We start from the raw sequence: 18,595 nt of genomic DNA on the forward strand, positions 1-18,595 counted from the left end.
TTGACTAATCCTAAACTAAAGCACAAACTTCAAAAATGGAATAAAGCTCAGTGGCAACATGCTTAATATTACAAGGTGACTCCAAGCAGAGATCAGAAGTCCTCTCTCTGAACACCTGGAGATGAATACTGGGCTGAATGGACCAGAGCTTAGAAACAGTTATTTTGGGGAATACTTCCCCAGAATCCTCTAACCAAGCTGGTCATTCTAGAACGGGAGGTTTCCAAAATAATGTTTTCAAGCTCTAACAGCCTGACTCAGTAACTACTACTATACTGGTCTGGCCTTTTCACAATGCTTCCTTTCCTCCATTAATACAAGGTTATGTTTAGGTGGCACCGTGGAATCAGTCTACTATGGTATCTTCCACAGTCCCAACAACAGATAGCAAATTCTATATACTATGTTGTTGTTCATTTGTTCAGTCGTCTCCAACTCCTCGTGACCTCATGGACCAGCCCACGCCAGAGCTCCCTGTCAGCCGTCACCACCCCCAGCTCCTTCAAGGTCAGTCCAGTCACTTCAAGGATGCCATCCATCCATCTTGCCCTTGGTCGGCCCCTCTTCCTTTTACCTTCCACTTTCCCCAGCATAATTGTCTTCTCTAGGCTTTGCTGTCTCCTCATGATGTGGCCAAAGTACTTCAACTTTGTCTCTAGTATCCTTCCCTCCAATGAGCAGTGGGGCTTTATTTCCTGGAAGATGAACTGGTTGGATCTTCTCGAAGTCCAAGGCACTCTCAGAACTTTCCTCCAACACCACAGCTCTATAGTTTGACATAAATGAACTTAATATTCATTGTAAAGCCAACTCCATCTTAGTAACATAGCATAAAACAGCTGGAAAGGGCCCTGTGGGATGTCAACCTCCTTTCAATGCAGAATCTCCACTAGAGCAACCCCAGTAGGTACCTGTCCAGCTTCTTTATGACAACATTGAAAGAAGATCCGACCACCTCTCTAGGCAATTGGTCCCACTGATGAAACCACTCTCATGGTCAAGAGGTTCCCTCTAATGTTCAATCACAACTCTGTTATCCTGTAATTTCAAAACAATAGGACCTGGTTCTACTCTATGAGACAGCATAGAACAAACCAGCACCCTCCTCTTTATGGCAACGCTTGTGTGTGATCATGTCACTGGTCAATCTTGTCTTTACCAGGCTGAACATGCCCAGTTCCTTCCCCTCCTCATATGTTTTGACAGCAATACTTCTTGTCATCCTTGTTGTTCCAACTTGTCTTATTTATTTATTTATCACCACTTTTCTCCCCCTAAGGGAACTCAAAGTGGTTTCCAACATTATAAAGGCAAAATTAAATTCTGCACATACATGTCAAAACCAAAAGATAATAGCAAGACAATCGCATATAATTATAGGTTAATCTAACCAAATTAAAATATAAAATAGCATTAAAAATAAATATCGATAATACAATAACATTTATATTAAAACCCACTGATAAACAACAGTTATTAAAATCACACCATCCAAAACAGAGTCTGTAGTCATTCCATTGGTCCATTCCTTATTATCTTATTGCACTATGAGCTTTGCTACCCAAAAGCTTGGTCACATAACCATGTATTCTCTTCCTGAATGTCAGGAGGGAGGGGGGCTGCTCTAATTTCACTAGGGAGGGAGTTCCATAGCCGAGGAGCCACCACTGAGAAGGCCCTGTCTCTCATCTCCACCAGTCGCGCTTGCAAGGAAGATGGGATCGAGAGCAGGGCCTCTCCAGAAGGTGGATCATAGTAGAAGAACTGAATGCAGTACTCCAAATGAAGACCTGCCTTACAGAATATAGTACATACTCAAGTATAAGCCGACGCAAATATAAGCCGAGGTATCTAATTTTACCCCCCCAAAAAACTGGGAAAACGTATTGACTCAAGTATAAGCTGAGGGTGGGAAATGCAGCAGGTACTGGTCAATTTCAAAATGAAAATAGATACAAATAAAATTACATTAAATGAGGTATCAGTAGGTCCAATGTTTTTGAATATTTACATAAAACTGTAATTTAAGATAACTGTCCAACTCTGATGAAACCATTATTTACATCTTCTTCAATGTCAATGTGCTTATGTATCCTTGCAATAATAATAAAGAGAATAAGATAATGTCAGGATTTATTGAGATATAATTGTGTGTTTTAAATGTAATTCTTAAATTACCAATATGGATGCCACTTAGAGTATAATGCTATGCTGAAATGTTTATGTTGAGGCTGTGATTGAGTGACCTTAAGATAAGCTCTCTGCTGCTGAGAAAAATTAGGGAGTTAACCACTTGGAGCAGAAGAGCTAAACAGCTGCAAAAGAACTGTTTTGACTTTCAGTTTTCCTGTTGTGTTCCTGTGTGTCGCTCGCTGAAGATGGATATACTTTTGCTCTGTGCTTAGTAAACTGAGTTTTCCTTGTAACCTGACATCTCCAGAGTCCATGATTTTACAGAGCTGTATCTGGTGTATCTAGCATTTGATTCTGTCAAGTTGCGCCTTAGATTGACAGATAATAAATGTAATAATTTATTAATAAAAATAAATTATTACATTTATTATTATTGATTAAAATAATGGAAATGTAGTAATAAGAGTTATAATAGAGTAAAATAATAAATGTAAATAATAAATGTAATAACAATAATAAAGTAAAATAAATGTAATAATACTAATAGAGTAAAACTATAAATGTATTACAAATAATAATAATAACAGAGTAAAATAATAAATGCAAATAATAAATGTAATAACAATAATAAAGTAAAATAATAAATGTAATAATACTAATAGAGTAAAATTATAAATGTATTACAAATAATAACAATAATAATAATAATAATAATAATAATAATAATAATAATAGAGTAAAATAATAAATAACCTTGACTTGAGTATAAGCTGAGGGGGTCTTTTTCAGCCTAAAAAAAGAGCTGAAAAATTAGGTTTATACTCAAGTATATACAGTACTTCCCCAACCACACTATCTGCCAGAACTTGGAAAAGTTACTTTGAGAAACACGGCTTCAAATTTTATTCATACAGAAGGTGCTCCAACTCTTCAGACCATTTTAGATGCAAAATCTAGATGCTCACAGAACTAAACTAAACTTGGAAAAACAAGAAAAACTCTGGAAGCAGCTCCGACAGTTTTCAGAGGTGAAATAAATTATGGATAATTTTGAAAAGTGACACTTTTCTTTTCTTCTCCTTCTTTTTATAAGTAAATAAGTTTGACTGATTTCAAGCTACACTTCACATGAGGTTTTGAGCACTGTGCCGGCCCCATGCTGTCATAAAGTTGCTCTCTTTTAGTATCGCAAGCTAGTGCCATGACCTTCACAACAACCTCTGAGAAAACAGTTGCGCGTACTACTGTGGTGTAAATCCCTGCAGACAAGTCAAACCTGTTCTTTCTGGCATCCTGCCCTTCAGAGGAATATTCCTTTAAGATTTATTATGAAAGGGGAATGACTGGGCTTTATTGCACAACATTCGCTCTCCACATCCCAGTCGAGTTGCACCTTCCCACACTTGTTTAAAAACATGAGTACTAATTTGACACTGGGGTCAAATAAAGCCCAATAAAATCATAATGTTCAAATGAGATATATTATACTGAAACTCCCACGCAACACATTGCATTCAAATGGGTACATTACATGGGGATAATGTCAGAGGAACACAATCAGCCTTCAAGAATTCCAGTCTGGTCTCATAGACACCAATACAGGAATATGAACATGAAAATGAACAAAATCTGGCTACCAGTATTAAAAAAACTCAAAAATTACAACAGCAAAACAACAGAGGGGAAACAAACAGGCACATAAAATCACTCTCAACAAAAGATTCCCCCCAGGCCCTTCCAAGCCATTGAATGCTAATCAAGGTGATCAGCTGAAACATTCACAGCTAGCCCCAGCAGACAAAAGCCCTTTGTCTCACCCTGGTCATTCCACAGATATATAAACCCATTTTTCCTACTTCCAACAGACCTCACTACCTCTGAGGATGCTTGCCATAGATGCAGGCGAAACGTCAGGAGAAAAATTGCCTCCAGAACATGGCCATATAGCCCGGAAAAACCTACAACAACCCAGTGATTCCGGCCATGAAAGCCTTTGACAATACAATACAGGAATAGTTTTTCAACTAAAAACCTACTAGAGATATGGATTTATTAAAGTCTGAAATTTTAATTCCAAATCAACAGAATTATAGAAGTTGTGTAACTAATTTAAGCGAGACTATATAGTAGATACAGGTGGAGTATCGCTTATCTGAAATGCTTAGAAACAGAAATGTTCTGGATTTTAGATCTTGGAATACAGTGGGTTGTTGTAGGTTTTTTCGGGCTGTATGGCCATGGTCTAGAGGCATTCTCTCCTGACCTTTCGCCTGCACTTTGGCAAGCATCCTCAGAGGTAGTGAGGATGGAATACAGTCTTTGTAATTCTATACATAATACTTTTAATAATTTGTACATGGAATAAAGTGTATAAATATCAAACCATCAGAAAATAGAGATATCACTATCCTGGTCATCCATGTAGACCATTTTGTATTTTGAAGTATTCCGGATTTTGGAATTCTAGATAAAGGATGCTCAACCTGTATAAAATATCCATTTTTCTGGTCACATTCCACTTTCCCCCAATCACTGCATCATTTTTGTGGAAGGAACAAATTGAGGTTTGAAACCGTTACATTATGGGTCTGCAGCTCCCACCATCTATGATCTATGATGCTTGGGGGATTCTGGGTGTTGTACTCCATCTCGTCACCTCTTCCCTTCACTCTATGAGAATCCGCATAGTACGAAGTGGTGGAGGCTAAATAGAACACTGTTAGAATCATAGAATCATAGAACCATAGAATCATAGTGTTGGAAGAGACCTCATCGGCCATCCAGTCCAACCAACCCCCTGCCAAGAAGCAGGAAAATTGCATTCAAGGCACCCCCGACAGATGGCCATCCAGCCTCTGTTTGGCCATATTTTATGTTATATAGCAGGACCCCTACTAACTATGAAGATTAATTTTTTCAACATTTCCAGTGTCTTCTATGTCAAGAGGGTTCTTGGTATTTTATTTTAAGACATTTCAGGCTTCTGGACAGTGTGGACTTTTTAAGTGACACAAGCCCTAGATCAGGATGGGCAACATGCAAACAACCATTACCCACATGCTGTGGCACCAGGGGCGGCTCAACCCATTACGCAAAGCAAGCATTTGCAGTATAGTTGATTTTGCCCAGGGGCGCTCTTGAGGCGCTCTTGGGGGAAAATAGACCTTGACATATGTGAGTTGTAGTTACTGGGATGTATAGTTCACCTACAATCAAAGAGCATTCTGAACTCCACCAATGATGGAAATGAACCTAATATGGCACACAGAACTCCCACGATGAACAGAAAAATATATATCAGGGATTGGTTGGGGGGGGGCGCCAAAATACTGCTTGCTTACCGTTGAAAATTACCTAGGGCCGCCTCTGTGTGGCACTACAAGGACCATAAGCCTGAGTCAGCATAGCCAGGGATTTTATTTTTTTATTTCGTGTCAAAGGCATTGCATAAATAAAAATACTGTAAAGCAATGCTTTACAACATAATCAGGGATGAGACATTAGGAATTTAAAATTCAATACTATATGGAGTCATAGAATTCTCACCCTGCACTAAGTGATGCTCACAGTTTCTGAAAAGCTTTTATTAATAAACGAGTATCTCCCATAATGATCCACAAGGGATTTGGTGCTCCTAAAAGCAAAGAATCCAGCTCTTTATCTGAAGCATCTGTACCACAGAGATTCTGCTGAAAAGATGCACTATGATTTAACTGCAAGAGGAAACTAAACTGCTTTCTTGAGAAATGTGTTTCCATTCCTTGACAATCAACAAAACTAGCACACTAGTCAGCAATGGATGCTGGACTCTAAAGTTCACTAAGTTAGGAAATAATAAATGATCTGGGCTGGTTACAGGATGCATATAACTCTCTTAAAATAGAATGAAACACAGGTCTTATTACAAATACATAGTAAAAAAAAACCCAATAAAACCATTTAAAACTGTTAATTACATAAAACACAAATTCATAGCCTAGGAACACCTAATGAAGATGTGTGATGTTAATTAATTGTTTGCTATTGTTTTAAATCTTGACATCTCATCAATAACAACATCCAATTTGCCCTGGCTCATAGATCTTACATTCCAGGTTCCTATGGTGTGTTGATCTTTAGAGCATCGGATTCGTCGTTCGCCTCCAGTACCGTCGGCCGCTAGCCTTCCTTTCGGCTTTGAGCTAGCTGCGTCATCACATCTGGGGCTAGTTGAACTTATCCTCTGCTCCTCCCCAGTAGCATTTTGGCCATCTTCCGACCTGGGAGTCCCATCTTCCAATGGCATACCGACATATCTCTGGTTGTACTGGTCCATTTAGTTTTCTTGGCAAGGATACTGGAGTGGTTTGCCATTGCCTTCCCCAGGGATCACGCTTGGTCTGACCCCATACCAAAAAAGGGAAATGCGAAAGACTGCTCAAACTTCCGTACAGTGGCCCTTATTTCTCATGCCAGTAAGGTAATGCTCAAGATCCTGCAAGGAAGACTCCAGCAATACATGGAGCGAGAGTTGCCAGATGTTCAAGCTGGGTTTAGAAAAGGCAGAGGAACGAGAGACCAGATTGCCAATATCCGCTAGATAATGGAGAAAGGCAGGGAGTTTCAGAAAAACATCTACTTCTGCTTCATTGACTATTCTAAAGCCTTTGACTGTGTGGATCATAATAAATTGTGGCAAGTTCTTAGTGAGATGGGCATCCCAAGCCACCTTGTCTCTCTCCTGAGGAATCTGTACAAGGACCAAGTAGCAACAGTCAGAACTGACCACGGAACAACAGACTGGTTCCAGATTGGGAAAGGCGTACGGCAAGGCTGCATCCTCTCACCCAACCTTTTTAACTTGTATGCAGAACACATCATGCGATGTGCGGGGCTGGATGAATGCAAAGCTGGGGTGAAAATTGCTGGAAGAAACATTAACAACCTCAGATATGCAGATGACACCACTCTGATGGCCGAAAGTGAGGAGGAGCTGAGGAGCCTTCTAATCAAGGTGAAAGAAGAAAGCGCAAGAGCCGGATTGCAGCTAAACGTCAAAAAAACCAAGATTATGGCAACAAGAATGATTGACAACTGGAAAATAGAGGGAGAAACCGTGGAGGCCGTGACAGACTTTGTATTTCTAGGTGCAAAGATTACTGCAGATGCAGACTGTGGTCAGGAAATCAGAAGACGCTTACTTCTTGGGAGGAGAGCAATGTCCAATCTCGATAAAATAGTAAAGAGTAGAGACATCAGACTGGCAACAAAGATCCGCATAGTCAAAGCCATGGTATTCCCTGTAGTAACCTACGGATGTGAGAGCTGGACCTTAGGGAAGGCTGAGCGAAGGAAGATCGATGCTTTTGAGCTGTGGTGTTGGAGGAAAGTGCTGAGAGTGCCTTGGACTGCGAGAAGATCCAACCAGTCCATCCTCCAGGAAATAAAGCCCGACTGCTCACTGGAGGGAAAGATACTAGAAACAAAGTTGAAGTACTTTGGCCACATCATGAGGAGACAGGAAAGCCTAGAGAAGACAATTATGCTGGGGAAAGTGGAAGGCAAAAGGAAGAGGGGCCGACCAAGGGCAAGATGGATGGATGGCATCCTTGAAGTGACTGGACTGACCTTGAGGGAGCTGGGGGTGGTAACGGCCGACAGGGAGCTCTGGCGTGGGCTGGTCCATGAGGTCCCGAAGAGTCGGAGGCGACTGAACGAATGAACAACAATTGTTTTAAATGCCCAATGATTTTGTACTGTGTATATTGAAACTCTTGTTGTTAACCGCTCTAAGTCGCCTAAGGGCTGAGAAGAGCGGTATACAAATGAAGTAAGTAAATAAATAAATAATGAGGAGGCTCTGTCCTGTGTCTTCACAGAACATAATACTCCAATAGATTAATAATATGAGGAAATACAGGCTTTCAGATAGTTCAAACCTAAGCTGCATAGAGATATATAAATCAATGAGCAGAATTTTGATTTCTGCCCAGAAATAAATTCTGAGTTAGCTATCCCAATACAAGAAGAATGGTTGAAAATCTCTGAATTATCCAATTTGGATAATTTTTATGAACCTTTGAAAAGATTGGGAATTTGTTTCTCATTTTCCCACAATAAGGATTAGGACTTTGATTCATGAATTAGAGACGGATTTGCACAGCAGGCTAAACCACTGTGCTGCTGAAAAATCCTGCCAATTGGAAGGTCAGCAGTTCGAGTGTGGGTGAGTACCCACTGTTAGCTCCAGCTCACCTGCCTACATAGCAGGTCGAAAGCAGAAATATGAGTAGTATTGCTTTTAGCAGGGAGGTAATAAAGACACTGAATCGTTGCCAAAATATAAGATGTCCTGAGTCCCCCTTCAGGTGTAGAGAAGAGATGGGGTAGAAATACTGGAAATAAATTAAGGGCATTGGACAGAGGAAAGCTCCTCAACATTGAAATTGGATTGACAGCAATCCCCCACCACCACCACCACCCCTGCGGACGGAGTCGAGCACAGTCTCCAAGATGCCAGAAATAAGAAGGGGATAACTGCATTTACTTCTGTTTGTGTTGTCCTTGTTAATTGTATAATCGGCACTGAATGTTTGCTGTATGTGTGTTCTGTAAGCCACTCCAAGTCCCCTTTGGGGTGAGAAGGACAGTATATAAATACTGTAAATAATGAATTATTAGAGTGTTAAAGGAGTAGACCGGGGTCCTCAAACTTTTTAAACAGAGGGCCGGGTCGCAATCCCTCAAACTATTGGAGGGCCGGATTATAATTTGAAAAAAAAAAAAAAACATGAATGAATTCCTATGCACACTGCACATATCTTATTTGTAATGCAAAAGAAACTTAAAACAATACAATAAGATGAAGAACAATTTTAACGAATATAAACTTATTAGTATTTCAATGGGAAGTGTGGGCCTACTTTTGGCTGATGATATAGGATTGTTGTTGTTGTTGAGTCCTTAGTGTAGTTTCAGAGCAGGCGTTCGGTTAACTCAGTGCAATAAGTGTAATGATTGAAGGACTGGCAATTTGGACGACGAAACTGGATCGCGATTTTAGTCAAGAGATGAATTGGATTGTTTTATTGATATATGTATTGTGGATCGTGTTTTTATGCTTTTAAACTGTATACTGTTGTTTGTTATAAGTTGTTGTAAACCGCGTTGAGTCGCCGGCTAGGCTGAGAAACGGCGGTATACAAGTATAGCAAATAAATAAATAAAATAAATTAGGTTGACCCTGAGCGAGGGCGAGGTAAATGACCTTGGAGGGCCGCATCCGGCCCCCGGGCCTTAGTTTGAGGACCCCTGGAGTAGGCCAACAACTATCTATTATTGGTATAACACTTAGAAAGTAGGAAACTTCCATTTTTGTTTTTGTTTAGTTTTGTATCTCTTTGTGTTTTTCTTTTCTTTAATAAGTAGCCTTATGTAGTACTATACATGTAGTAGACTGTATGGAGGTTCCTAGTTTTGGTACTTTTATACTGTATATCTAAAGAATTATTTATTTATTTTATTTATTTGCTTTATTTCTATACCGCGTTTCTCAACCTATAATAGGTGACTCAATTACAATTTATGTTGAAAAACAATATTCTGGTTGAAAAACAATTTTTTAAAGTGGAATGTAATGCTGGTATGATGGTGGTGCCCTCCCATCATCATACCAGTAGCCCTTGCTGCTGCTATTTACTCAAGGGAACGGAAGAGAGGGAGAATGCCATTCTGATGATAAAGAAACCACTGGTCTCAGCTCCAAGGAGAGAAGAAATGAAGGTAAGTTCCCAGATGCCATGCATTTCTCTTTTTCCTTCCCCTAGAAGCCCAGAGCAGCTACATCTTCATAGTCTGAATCAGCTTCCCCTTCTCTTCTTTCTCCCCCAATAAACAGCATCAGTGGATCTTCCTAGGGTTTTACAGTTGCTGGGAAGAGGAGATTTTGGATGGAGCACAAAGACTTAGAGATTAGTACCTTACTCCTTATCCAAAAAGAGACATACATGCATGTTAGTCACATTTATGCATGCACATATTACTAGCTGGATGCTGCTCATAAGCTGGGAAGCTTACCTGGAAAAGTCAATATTATCAAAACGTTACAGTTTCAAATTAATGGTCATACAAAACAGCAAAAAAGTCATTTTCAATTACTTATAAAAGGCTGATTAACAGTACATTACAATGTCATGATTCAGCACTGCATGCAAAATCCAAAAAGAATATTGGATGGGGTGAGACATAAAGCCCATAGGCACTAAAACAAAATCATATTAATTTCAGGAATACCAACATCATTTGCATTAATTCTGGAGCCTTATGCAATTAGCCAGGGCAATGCCTTTGTTAAAAAGAGAAGGAAAAGGAAATAGAAAGCAGACAACTTCAGTATTTTCATTTGGGATTTCAGGTTCAAACCAGCTTATCAGCAAAATCTTTCTGCTTTGCCAAAACTGAAGTATGTTGATTCAGGTGACATTTCTTAATCTAAGCCCTCACTCAATCTCTTTCTCATTCCAACTCTTCCCTCAACAGTAGATGACACAGGCAATTGAAATTCACGCACTACTGGGATAAGAAAAATAAGGAACTGCGGATTTTTCCAAATACACACACACTCCTCTAGAGAAAAGGCTTTTTATCCTAACATAGGAGTGGGCAAAGTATGCCACTTCCAAATGCTATTGGACTCCAAATCCCAACATTCTTCACCCATGGCAAGGATGATAGGAAGAACTCGCCAACAACACCAGAACACTGCATTTTGTTTACTTCTGTCATCAAAGGCTACCTCAAATCTGGTGAAATTGAAGGCAGTCTTGACAACTATCACTGAACACTCTCAGTGTTTCCACACACAAATGGAATGATCTAGTGTACAAAGTTATGTGGGTGTAATAGTCATTGGCTGTATGGCCATTCCACCTCATGTCTAGAAACATCACACAAAGAATTCTGAGCACCTCATCAAACTACAGGTCCCGAAATTTCACAGGACAAAGCAAGACAGTTAAGGTGGAACTGAACTGCTATAGTGTCAATGCCATTTTGCTCATGGAGGTGTTCCTTCTCAAATCCCCTTAATCCAGTGGTTCTCAACCTGGGGTCCCCAGATGTTTTTGGCCTTCAACTCCCAGAAATCCTAACAGCTGGTAAACTGGCTGGGATTTCTGAGAGTTGTAGGCCAAAAACATCTGGAGACCTCAGGTTGAGAAGCACTGCCTTAATCAGTAAGGATTATTAAATCATGCTTCTATGATATGGAGAAATGGCCAAAAAAAATTAAACCAGTCAAATATCATATTTGTACCCATTGGTTCAAATGGTTTCTTCCAGGGAAACTTGTCAGGAAACTGTAGCCAGTGGCTCAGGGATTGGCACCAGTCCAGGTACCATCACTTTGAGCATCACTCCCTTAAATCATCTGTTAATTCCCCCATTCCTCTCCCCACTGTACCCCTCTCACTACACTATCTTTTGGAATATTACTTTTTCTGCAACACCTGGGAGACCATCAGAGGCTATTTTCTGGCTCATTCTCTTCCAGTATTTTTTTTAAAATGTATGTTGTTGCAGGTTACTTCAAGAGAATTTCTTGTCTCATTAAAATATCACACATTTCATCTATGAGAACTAAACTTACACGTTCTAAAATCTGCAGTTCGATACGTTTTCATTGGCTTTCTTGTGTTGCTTTGGTTGACGTTTAATGAAGTTAGTGCCTTACTGTAGACATTGGCATTTTCCTATTCACCAACACTATTTCCTTTACTTTCAATAGATTTCCAAGTAGAATTCTGGCAAACTTTGAAACAAATTTAATTGAGTTTGCAGAACTATTTTTTTAAAATAAAAATCAACCATAAAAGGGTTATTTTTAACTTTTGGGCAAGCAGAGCCATTTCCTTCGAAGCTTGATGGACATACCACACCAGGCATGGGTAACAGATGGATACTGGGAGATGATGATGGCCTTGTGATAGAATGATCTCTTCTTCAGGACCAAAAGCTGGCTTTTGTTATATGCATTATCTAGGAATTTCTGGGGGTAACCATCTAACCTGTTAGTCTGCAATGTGCCACATAACTTTTTTTCAGCCATTAATTTGGCCTACAGTTTTTATTTTTTATTTTTTTAAAAACTTCTATTTGATACAAATACAAGTATTGTTGTTGTTCTTTTTGTTGACTACCATCACACTGGTTTCAATTAATGGTGACTAAAAGACCTCTAAGGCATTCTGATAGTCCCAACATTTTATTTTGGTCATGACAAGATTATAGATTACTTTCAAGTATTTTAAAGCACACTGTAATCATATCTCTGTGGGACACTACAAATACGACTTTGTGCATATTACGTGCCTGTGATTTAATTCTGACTTAGGACAATCCTATCCTATGGTTTTCTAGGCAAGATTTCTTGAGAGAGAGTTTGCCATTACAATCCTCTTAGGCTATGAGACTATGACTCGCCACAGATATTGGTAAAGCAACAAATACCAAACAAATGAAAGAGGAAAGCAGAAAATGCCAGTGAAGTGGGTCATTCATTTATTTACTTTAAATTCTGAGTTATCCAGCTATGCTGTTATTTTATCAATATACAATTTGAAAAAAAAACATCTCTCCATATACAAACCAGCTTCAGCACTACAATCCATGGAGGAGGCCCTGGTCTTGGTCCCACCCCCATCCCAAGCATGGCTGGTGGGAATGAGAGAGAGGGTCTTCTCCGTGATCGCCCCGCACCTCTGAAACTCCCTCCCTATAGAAATAAAAATGCCTCCTCCTCTCCTTTAAATCAATCAACATTAAGAACAGCTTTGAAACAGTTCCTCTAAACCATGACCATGTAAAACCAGCCCTTGAAGTTCCTTACAATATATCACATGATTTCAGCCTATTCCTCTTGCTATTTATTTATTCAAAGGATTATCAGACAGAGTATATCAATATTCCTTTTATTGCTATTTAGATTTCTATCTCACTCTTCCCTCAGAGAGCTCAGGGAGATGGATGTGATTCTCCCCCACCCATTTTATTTTCACCACAGTTATGTGAAGTGGATTAAACCAACAGATAGCAACTGAACTCAAGATCATCCAACCAGTTTCACCAGAGAGCAATGATTTGAAATGAGATTTTCCTAGCACTGATTTGATTGCCAGAAAAGTGTATGATACTACCATTCATCTAGTGTTTCAAAAAGTCCACAGAAGACCCTTACCTGAGACCTAAAGTCCAATAAGGTTTAGCAGCACCCCTGAATCAACTGTATAATGTCCTAGTTTCCAACATGGTGCAAAAGTTTTGAAATCAAAACATTCACAACTCTACTTAATATGAGTACCTAATGATTCACAGGCATTCCCCCTTGTTTTCATTCCAATTTATCAGTAGGCAACTCTTGGGGATAAAAGAATTCAGTCAACACATATGGTGAGATAATGTATGAGGTCTTTGATTGTATGTTCCTGTATGGAAGGAGGTTAAGCTGAATGACCCTTGTGGTCTTCCAACTATGGGATTCTATGAAAAACAGAGGAGTGTTCAATAAAACCAATCATGTTTTCCATATAGGACTCTTCCTCTCAGTCTGCACAGATAGCTGAAATGATGTCCACCCATGGACCTACCCATTTGCTTCTGAGAAAGCAACGAAACACAATACTAACTTTGGATCAATTCAGGCACCTTCTTTTTCTCTGCCACTACTCAAGAGGGGGAGCCAATGTAGCTTGGCTTTTTCTCTTTTCCTTTCTCCAAAAGTTCTATAAAAATCAATAAATGAACTGCGGTTGGGTAGTAAGTCCTGCATTTGATGTAACAGCAATGGTTCTATTCTGCTGAATAGGTCACATTATATTATGTCCTCCCCTTCCCCATGCTTCCATAGAAAGTGAGGACTGAATAGTGCTTTAAATATTTAAAATGTATTCACTTGAATCCAACTTGGGCTTTATAAACAATCTTATACATGTTACTTCCAAAATGCAAACATACACATTCTTCTGCCAATAGCACCGAAACTACTTTTCAGAAGTTACAAATGAATAAGGGGAATGCAATATTTTCATAATGGCACCTTATCAAGCTCTGGTTTATTTCAGGTTGGTAAATTTTCAATTGTTGTTAGACTGAATATAGGGCATGAGTGTGTTTCAGTAAGTATTCCCCAACTGACCCACGGGGTTCCTTGAATTTGGAAATATGTGGATGTTTGCTGCTTTGTGTTAGCATGAGTAGTACAGGGAGATCGGTCTTGAAAGATGGAAGGTGTCAGGTAGAACAAGCCAAAATATTGTTGGCAGGGGATATGCTTTCTTGCTTTCTTTCTCTTTCCACTGTTGTTTGCTTTGGAAAGATCATGCTTTAAGCACATGGAAATACTTCACACTTTGGAGAAATGCTGACTTCCTACATGCTTTATGAAGGAACAGCACATCATTCATACAGCGTAAGCACATTTTGTAGATTATCTCAATATAACTTTTCATTTCTGCTGTCCGTGTTTTTGAAATATGAGGTTAATGTATCCCTTCTTTTGTTACCATGCGATGTATAAATCACAAATGACCTGAAAAAAACCCACCCCAAAACATTTTCCTGCAGCACATAAATATAATTTTGAGTACGGTAGTAAATTCATGCAGTACTCAAAATTTGAGTAGTAAATTTTACTGGTCTAGAGTACTGGTAGAATGCTTTTAATTTTTGAAGTGAAATGAGCCAGGAAAGAAACTTGTAGGATATATTCATGACCGACAACTATTGTCCTTGAGATTAAATTCCATTTCAGACCCTTCATAGATGTTCTTTTCAATTGGCAGGAAAATGCAAATTGAAATGTCTCACTTTGGGAGCAAATGGCAACATCAAATTCTACAGTGCTTGTTTAATCCTCTGAAACGATTGCTATAAATATATTTTGCTGGTTGACTGTTTAGCTCAACCTTATATTTGACAGCTTTTTTACTCACTGTCTGCGTGGCAGTGAATTGCATCTAGGTGAATGGCGATCTAGCAATAGAGGACAATTTGGAAGGAAGCCTGCCATAGATGCAGGCGAAACGTCAGGAAGCCTGCCATAGATGCAGGCGAAACGTCAGGAGAAATGCCTCTAGAACATGGCCATATAGCCCGAAAAAACCCACAAGAACTGAGAGGACAATTTTGCTCCCAGATGTTTTTTGTGTTTTTAGGAAAGAGAATGTGGGGTACAAGCTTGCCAGGTCTCTATAGCTTCCCACAATTGCTCCCCCATCAAGACAAAGAATATCTACTTCAATCAAGGGCCTTAGAGATACGTTGGCAGGGAAGAAACAGGGAATGCGTAATATCAATAGAGAAGAAAGAAGCAAAAATACCTATGGAAGAACGCATCCAAATGGAGTTGCGTGGATCAGATTTACAAGTAAAGTTCACTGAACACAGTTGGTATGGCTTTCCAGTAAAGCCATCATGGTATTATTAAATGAACCACTAAATCAACTCTGTTATCAGACTCCCTTTAATCAACTTTAAAGGATTTTTGAAAAATCCCCTTCAATACACTATATCAGATTCCACTGGTTTCAGCTGGGAATCCACTTTTCTGCCTCAGAAGCATAAATTGTTTTCTGTTGAGTAAAAAGCATTGAGAATATACTATCCTGAGTAGTTTTAGTTTCTACTTTTTTAGCTTATAAAAGGGTGAGGTGAGGGCGGGGATGGGGTGAGCATAAAGTCCAGCTCATTGTGCCGAACACTTGAACACTTCAATAGAACAACAGTTGCGTAGTAATCCTTGCACTAATTAAAATATCTGTTATGTTAGTTTACAAGTTAGCGCACATTTTTTAGAAAGTGATCCAACAACAGGCTGCTTTACAACATACATTGTCTAATTTACACTTCAAATAACAAGAAGAAAGAAAAAGGGAGAAAAACACTCCAGAGTTCAAACTTCTCAAATGTAGCTAAATGTGTTTGAACTTGGAAGCTTTTCCTCGCCCAGAAAGTTAACATTTGCCTAAAGTGGCTGGACAGCCTTTTGTTATATATCAGTTTTGAAAGCTTCAGGCAACATAAATGACTAACAGCATTTCAAAATATGACAGCAATCCAAAAGACTTGGGGGCATTTACAAAAGAAAGGTGAGCTTGATTGTAAGAGACTATTGAAAACCCCAATGTCAAGTTATTATAAGAATTTAGGAAGAAGCCTATTAGATCATAATATTTGTAAAGATTGAAAAAAATTACATTTTCCAAACTATAACTTCCAGAATTCCACCACTGACCATACTTTTGGGGGTGTTAAGACACTTTTTCTCCACTTTCTCCCCACCTACAAATTCTAACTAAAGTTCAAAGGTTCTCAAACTAAGGCCTGTGGGCCAAATTCAGCCCCAGAATTTTCTCGGCTCCACCCTCTTCACTTGCATAAGTCAATAATTTCACTGACAATATTGACTTATGTGGAGAGGTGGTTGCCAAAGCAGCGGTAAAGGTCTACATTTTCTAGTGTTTCACCATTAAGGTTTATTTCTGGCATTGCAGAGGGATTGGTTACTGCCTGATGGTAGAGCACTGTTGTGTGTCAGCCTGTTCAGCCTGTGATCGTGTCTGATGTTCATGATGGGAATGGGGTTGATGTTCCTGATGACGGGCCTGGGTCTGTTGACAATGGGGATGAGGGTTTGCCTGGGCTGAGTTAAGCTCAGACAAGAGGCCCGAGCTGTCTCAGAAAAATTCACAAGGTCATATTCCTGGGACAGGCCCTTCACCGTCTTTCTCAGAGCAACTGTCTGAAGATGATTTGTCAGGTGCAGAAGTTAATGAGAGTCAAGTTAATGAGAGTATATATAGAAGGAAAAGCTTTTGTAAACAGACAGAGTGCTCAGGCGTAAAGATCAGTTCGTTTAAAGGAAAAGAAAGATAAGAAACCTTTATCTGGTGATAAGATCAAGAGAAATTCTTTCCTTTCAGTTTTGGAATCTGGATAAGCCTTATATTGATTCATGGGAAAGAGTTGCCTTACTTGGGTCAACGTTGGAATTTCATGACAACCTTGCTTTCAAGTGTTTTTAGTTTCATGTACCAAGTTTTTGCCAAGCTCCTGTTTTGTGTATTGGATTTTTCATGATGCCTTCTTTCATGGATTGTTGTTCCAATGGATCTTATTTTGCCTTGAAGCTCATGGACTATCCTTTGTTTTGGGAACTGTTTTTGCTCATTTTACTGGTTTGCCTACATATATTCTTCAATAAATTGCTTGCTGATTTTACCAAGCTGGTGTGGTGTTTAAGGTCAGAGGTATTTGACAAGCACTTTGGTTTTCTTGATGTTTAGTAATTGCCAAAGTTTTTCATAAGCTTCTGTGAAAGTGTTAGTTAGATTATTCCAATTAAGAAAAAAGTTTCTCCTCTGAAATCAAAAGCATAGCATAACTGCCAACCATGGTCTATTAGTGATGTCTTTCCAGCCATGTTTATTGCAAGAAAGAAAGAAAGGCAGGGAGGTAAGCGGGCCTTCAGTAATAGACCTACACTGACTTTAAGATATTGGCCACAACAGGCAGTGGAATATGACCACACCATATAAGTATTGTTTTGAAGTTGAACCAGCTGTACAAAGATATACATGACCTGTATATAGATGGAATATTAAACAACAGTGAAGTATAGGGATGGAAAACCTACATAATTCAGAGTCTGCCCTGTCTTGCACAGCTTCAAAATAATTGGGGAAGAGGTTACAACTTTATGTGAATGGATTTTACCATAACTTCCAAATGGATCTGTGGCACTCAGGAAGGTTGTTGAGAGAAGATATAGCATGAATTGCCCCCAAATGCCAGAACCAATTCTGTTGGGAAATTGAATACATAGGGGAAGTCATCCCCACAAACCCAGTTTCTGCAAATAATCAGTGTGGTAATGAGCACATCCCATATATTCTCTCCCCCCATTGTACATGCAATAGGTTCATCAGAAACATTTGCTTTTATTTTCAACTATTAATAATTTATCTCACATTCAAGCCCTGTGAAACTATGGTCAGTCTCAAAAAATACTTTACAGAAAACAAATCTTTACATTTTGGTTTGCTTTTCCTAACCAGAATTAAGGTGGAAATGGAAACAAAAACATCCAATTTACTCCTCACATCTGCAACATATTTTGGTATTATGACTGATACCTCAAGAAAAGATGACAAGTTAATGTTGTAGCTGTAAGTGCAGCCATCTCAACCTTACTCTGAATAGACTATACTCTTGTGTTCACTGCTCATGCAGCAAATAATTTCATATTGGAGAATCTTCCTGTAATGAACAACTAAATGCACACAACAGGCTCAATGGATTGTATTCACCCATGTTGTGTCTAAAGCAATTACATAAACTTGCAGTGTAATAATAATAATAATAATAATAATCCTATATTTATACGCCGCTACCATCTCCCGCAGGACTCGGTGCGGCTTACAAGAGGCCG

At 39.1% G+C, this 18,595-nt stretch overlaps 1 protein-coding gene across 1 annotated transcript in view; it reads right to left on the reverse strand.

Moving 5' to 3' along the window:
* MNAT1 (MNAT1 component of CDK activating kinase) overlaps positions 1 to 18,595 on the reverse strand; it is a 167,394-nt gene that overhangs the window by 79,397 nt on the left and 69,402 nt on the right. The gene's annotated exons all lie outside the window — the stretch shown is intronic.

This window comes from Anolis sagrei, chromosome 1 (assembly GCF_037176765.1).
Source record: "Anolis sagrei isolate rAnoSag1 chromosome 1, rAnoSag1.mat, whole genome shotgun sequence".
NCBI lineage: Eukaryota > Metazoa > Chordata > Lepidosauria > Squamata > Dactyloidae > Anolis > Anolis sagrei.